The following is a 5,980-nucleotide window of genomic DNA, read 5'->3' as shown; positions in this document are numbered from 1 at the left end:
TATCAGGTACCCATTAAACCAACATAGAAACACAAAACATAGACTGCCCACCCAAACTCACGTCCTGACCAACTAACACATACAAAAACTAACAGAAAACAGGTCAGGAACGTGACAGTCTGTTTGTACTATCATGCCAACTCCCTGTCACTCATTGTCACAATGAGCAATGAAGTTGGCAATAACCCAAACAGATCTGGGATCAGGCTGTAGAAGGAGGCAACAGATCTGGGATCAGGCTGTAGAAGGAGACAACAGATCTGGGATCAGGCTATAGAAGGAGACAACAGATCTACCACTATATAGTGCAGGCTCTGGTCTATAGTAGTACCACTATATAGGGAATAGGGCTCTGGTCTATAGTAGTACCACCATATAGGGAATAGGGCTCTGGTCTATAGTAGTACCACTATATAGGGAATAGGGCTCTGGTCTATAGTAGTACCACTATATAGGGAATAGGGCTCTGGTCTATAGTAGTACCACCATATAGGGAATAGGGCTCTGGTCTATAGTAGTAACACTATATAGGGAATAGGGCTCTGGTCTATAGTAGTACCACTATATAGGGAATATGACTCTGGTCTATAGTAGTACCACTATATAGGGAATAGGGCTCTGGTCTATAGTAGTACCACTATATAGGGAATAGGGCTCTGGTCTATAGTAGTACCACTATATAGGGAATAGGGCTCTGGTCTATAGTAGTACCACTATATAGGGAATATGGCTCTGGTCTATAGTAGTGCCACTATATAGGGAATAGGGCTCTGGTCTATAGTAGTACCACTATATAGGGAATATGGCTCTGGTCTATAGTAGTACCACTATATAGGGGGAAGTGTGTGAATTGTGCATCCCAGAAACCTCAACTGAGCAATGCTCTTTAACGTCTGTGTGTGTGTGTGCGCATGCTTGTCTGCATGCTGGGGTCCGTGTGTGTGTGTGTGTGTGTGTGTGTGTGTGTGTGTGTGTGTGTGTGTGTGTGTGTGTGTGTGTGTGTGTGTGTGTGTGTGTGTGTGTCTGCCTGCTGGGGTCCATGTGTGTGTGTGTGTGTGTGTGTGTCTGCCTGCTGGGGTCCTTGACTGTGTGTGTGTGTGTGTGTGTGTGTGTGTGTGTGTGTGTGTGTGTGTGTGTGTGTGTGTGTGTGTGTGTGTGTGTGTGTGTGTGTGTGTGTGTGTGTGTGTGTGTGTCTGCCTGCTGGGGTCCGTGTGTGGGTGTGTGTGTGTGTCTGCCTGCTGGGGTCCATGTGTGTGTGTGTGTCTGCCTGCTGGGGTCCATGTGTGTGTGTGTGTGTGTCTGCCTGCTGGGGTCCATGTGTGTGTGTGTCTGCCTGCTGGGGTCCGTGTGTGTGTGTGTGTGTGTCTGCCTGCTGGGGTCCATGTGTGCGTGTGTGTGTGTCTGCTGGGGTCCATGTGTGTGTGTGTGTGTGTGTGTGTCTGCCTGCTGGGGTCCTTGACTGTGTGTGTGTGTGTGTGTGTGTGTGTGTGTGTGTGTGTGTGTGTGTGTGTGTGTGTGTGTGTGTGTGTGTGTGTGTGTGTGTGTCTGCCTGCTGGGGTCCATGTGTGTGTGTGTGTCTGCCTGCTGGGGTCCATGTGTGTGTGTGTGTGTGTCTGCCTGCTGGGGTCCATGTGTGTGTGTGTCTGCCTGCTGGGGTCCGTGTGTGTGTGTGTGTGTGTCTGCCTGCTGGGGTCCATGTGTGCGTGTGTGTGTGTCTGCTGGGGTCCATGTGTGTGTGTGTGTGTGTGTGTGTCTGCCTGCTGGGGTCCGTGTGTGTGTGTGTGTCTGTCTGCCTGCTGGGGTCCGTGTGTGGGTGTGTGTGTGTGTCTGCCTGCTGGGGTCCATGTGTGTGTGTGTGTCTGCCTGCTGGGGTCCATGTGTGTGTGTGTGTGTGTCTGCCTGCTGGGGTCCATGTGTGTGTGTGTCTGCCTGCTGGGGTCCGTGTGTGTGTGTGTGTGTGTCTGCCTGCTGGGGTCCATGTGTGCGTGTGTGTGTGTCTGCTGGGGTCCATGTGTGTGTGTGTGTGTGTGTGTGTGTGTGTGTCTGCCTGCTGGGGTCCATGTGTGTGTGTGTGTCTGTCTGCCTGCTGGGGTCCGTGTCTGTGTGTGTGTGTGTGTGTGTCTGCCTGCTGGGGTCCATGTGTGTGTGTGTGTGTGTGTGTGTGTCTGCCTGCTGGGGTCCATGTGTGTGTGTGTGTGTGTCTGCCTGCTGGGGTCCATGTGTGTGTGTGTCTGCCTGCTGGGGTCCGTGTCTGTGTGTGTGTGTGTGTGTCTGCCTGCTGGGGTCCATGTGTGTGTGTGTGTGTGTGTCTGCCTGCTGGGGTCCGTGTCTGTGTGTGTGTGTGTGTGTCTGCCTGCTGGGGTCCATGTGTGTGTGTGTGTGTGTGTCTGCCTGCTGGGGTCCATGTGTGTGTGTGTCTGCCTGCTGGGGTCCGTGTGTGTGTGTGTGTGTGTCTGCCTGCTTGCTGGGGTCCGTGTGTGTGTGTGTGTGTGTGTGTGTGTGTGTGTGTGTGTGTGTGTGTGTGTGTGTGTGTGTGTGTGTCTGCTGGGGTCCATGTGTGTGTGTGTGTGTGTCTGCCTGCTTGCTGGGGTCCGTGTGTGTGTGTGTGTGTGTGTGTGTGTGTGTGTGTGTGTGTGTGTGTGTGTGTGTGTGTGTGTGTGTGTGTGTGTGTGTGTGTGTGTGTGTGTGCCTGCTGGGGTCCGTGTGTGTGTGTGTGTGTGTGTGTCTGCCTGCTGGGGTCCATATGTGTGTATGTGTGTGTGTGTATGTCTGCCTGCTGGGGTCCATGTGTGTGTGTTTGTGTCTGCCTGCTGGGGTCCATGTGTGTGTGTGTCTGCCTGCTGGGGTCCGTGTGTGTGTGTGTGTGTCTGCCTGCTGGGGTCCATGTGTGTGTGTGTCTGTCTGCTGGGGTCCGTGTGTGTGTGTGTGTGTGTGTGTGTGTGTGTGTGTGTGTGTGTGTGTGTGTCTGCCTGCTGGGGTCCATGTGTGTGTGTCTGCCTGCTGGGGTCCATGTGTGTGTGTCTGCCTGCTGGGGTCCATGTGTGTGTGTGTGTGTCTGCCTGCTGGGGTCCATGTGTGTGTGTCTGCCTGCTGGGGTCCATGTGTGTGTGTCTGACTGTGTGTGTGTGTGTGTGTGTGTGTGTGTGTGTGTGTGTGTGTGTGTGTGTGTGTGTGTGTGTGTGTGTGCGTGTGTGACTGTGTGTGTGTGACTGTGTGTGTGTGACTGTGTGTGTGTGTGTGTGTGTGTGACTGTGTGTGTGTGACTGTGTGTGTTTGACTGTGTGTGTTTGACTGTGTGTGTTTGACTGTGTGTGTGTGTGTGTGCGTTATCTTGATAACCTTTTCATTGTCATTATTTAGTAATATGTTCATTCCAACACTGGCTATTGATTGTTGTGTTTTGTCTGATGTGGATTACTGTTAACTACTTTGTTATGTGTTAGACTTATAACCTGAAGTACCTGTACGTGGCCCTGATATTAAAATACATCCTGAAGTACCTGTACGTGTCCCTGATATTAAAATACATCCTGAAGTACCTGTCCCTGATATTAAAATACATCCTGAAGTACCTGTACATGAACCTGAACCTGATATTAAAATACATCCTGAAGTACCTGTACGTGGCCCTGATATTAAAATACATCCTGAAGTACCTGTACGTGTCCCTGATATTAAAATACATCCTGAAGTACCTGTACGTGGCCCTGATATTAAAATACATCCTGAAGTACCTGTACGTGGCCCTGATATTAAAATACATCCTGAAGTACCTGTACTTGTCCCTGGTATTAAAATACATCCTGAAGTACCTGTACATGAACCTGAACCTGATATTAAAATACATCCTGAAGTACCTGTACCTGGCCCTGATATTAAAATACATCCTGAAGTACCTGTACGTGTCCCTGGTATTAAAATACATCCTGAAGTACCTGTTCCTGGCCCTGATATTAAAATACATCCTGAAGTACCTGTACATGAACCTGGCCCTGATATTAAAATACATCCTGAAGTACCTGTACGTGTCCCTGATATTAAAATACATCCTGAAGTACCTGTACGTGGCCCTGATATTAAAATACATCCTGAAGTACCTGTACGTGGCCCTGATATTAAAATACATCCTGAAGTACCTGTACGTGGCCCTGGTATTAAAATACATCCTGAAGTACCTGTACATGAACCTCAACCTGATATTAAAATACATCCTGAAGTACCTGTACCTGGCCCTGATATTAAAATACATCCTGAAGTACCTGTACGTGGCCCTGATATTAAAATACATCCTGAAGTACCTGTACATGAACCTGAACCTGATATTAAAATACATCCTGAAGTACCTGTACATGAACCTGAACCTGATATTAAAATACATCCTGAAGTACCTGTACCTGGCCCTGATATTAAAATACATCCTGAAGTACCTGTCCCTGATATTAAAATACATCCTGAAGTACCTGTACGTGGTCCTGATATTAAAATACATCCTGAAGTACCTGTACGTGGCCCTGATATTAAAATACATCCTGAAGTACCTGTACGTGGCCCTGATATTAAAATACATCCTGATGTACCTGTATGTGGTCCTGATATTAAAATACATCCTGAAGTACCTGTACGTGGTCCTGATATTAAAATACATCCTGAAGTACCTGTACGTGGTCCTGATATTAAAATACATCCTGAAGTACCTGTACGTGGCCCTGATATTATAATACATCCTGAAGTACCTGTACGTGGTCCTGATATTAAAATACATCCTGAAGTACCTGTACGTGGCCCTGATATTAAAATACATCCTGAAGTACCTGTACGTGGCCCTGATATTATAATACATCCTGAAGTACCTGTACGTGGTCCTGATATTAAAATACATCCTGAAGTACCTGTACGTGGCCCTGATATTAAAATACATCCTGAAGTACCTGTCCCTGATATTAAAATACATCCTGAAGTACCTGTACGTGTCCCTGATATTAAAATACATCCTGAAGTACCTGTACGTGGCCCTGATATTAAAATACATCCTGAAGTACCTGTACGTGGCCCTGATATTAAAATACATCCTGAAGTACCTGTACGTGTCCCTGATATTAAAATACATCCTGAAGTACCTGTACGTGGCCCTGATATTAAAATACATCCTGAAGTACCTGTACGTGGCCCTGATATTAAAATACATCCTGAAGTACCTGTACGTGTCCCTGATATTAAAATACATCCTGAAGTACCTGTACGTGGCCCTGATATTAAAATACATCCTGAAGTACCTGTACATGATATTAAAATACATCCTGAAGTACCTGTACCTGGCCCTGATATTAAAATACATCCTGAAGTACCTGTACGTGGCCCTGATATTATAATACATCCTGAAGTACCTGTACGTGGCCCTGATATTAAAATACATCCTGAAGTACCTGTCCCTGATATTAAAATACATCCTGAAGTACCTGTACGTGGCCCTGATATTAAAATACATCCTGAAGTACCTGTACGTGGCCCTGATATTAAAATACATCCTGAAGTACCTGTACGTGGCCCTGATATTAAAATACATCCTGAAGTACCTGTACGTGGCCCTGATATTAAAATACATCCTGAAGTACCTGTCCCTGATATTAAAATACATTCTTAAGTACCTGTACGTGGCCCTGATATTAAAATGTATTCTATGAAGTGACGGCCACCTGTGGGTCAGTGTTCTTCAGAGAGGAGTCATAATGTATCATGTGACATATTCCTATTGTAGTAAAAATATGTTTTTCTACTATTGTTTCCGTTGTAGGTCCACTCTGTAACGCTGAGTGTGATTATTACACATTCAAACGATGTTTTATTTCAATGCGATGTTGCTGTTGACATTTTCTAGACAAAGGGGGTGATTTGAGTTCACGCTCCTCTTTTTATTGTTTGTTTACAGATGAGCTACTAGCATATAGTATACAGTCAGTATGTAGTATTCAGTATGTTAGTA

The sequence above is a fragment of the Salvelinus fontinalis genome, chromosome 4, assembly GCF_029448725.1.
Source record: "Salvelinus fontinalis isolate EN_2023a chromosome 4, ASM2944872v1, whole genome shotgun sequence".
NCBI classification, from domain to species: domain Eukaryota; kingdom Metazoa; phylum Chordata; class Actinopteri; order Salmoniformes; family Salmonidae; genus Salvelinus; species Salvelinus fontinalis.
Note: the sequence above shows the minus strand (reverse complement) of the source record.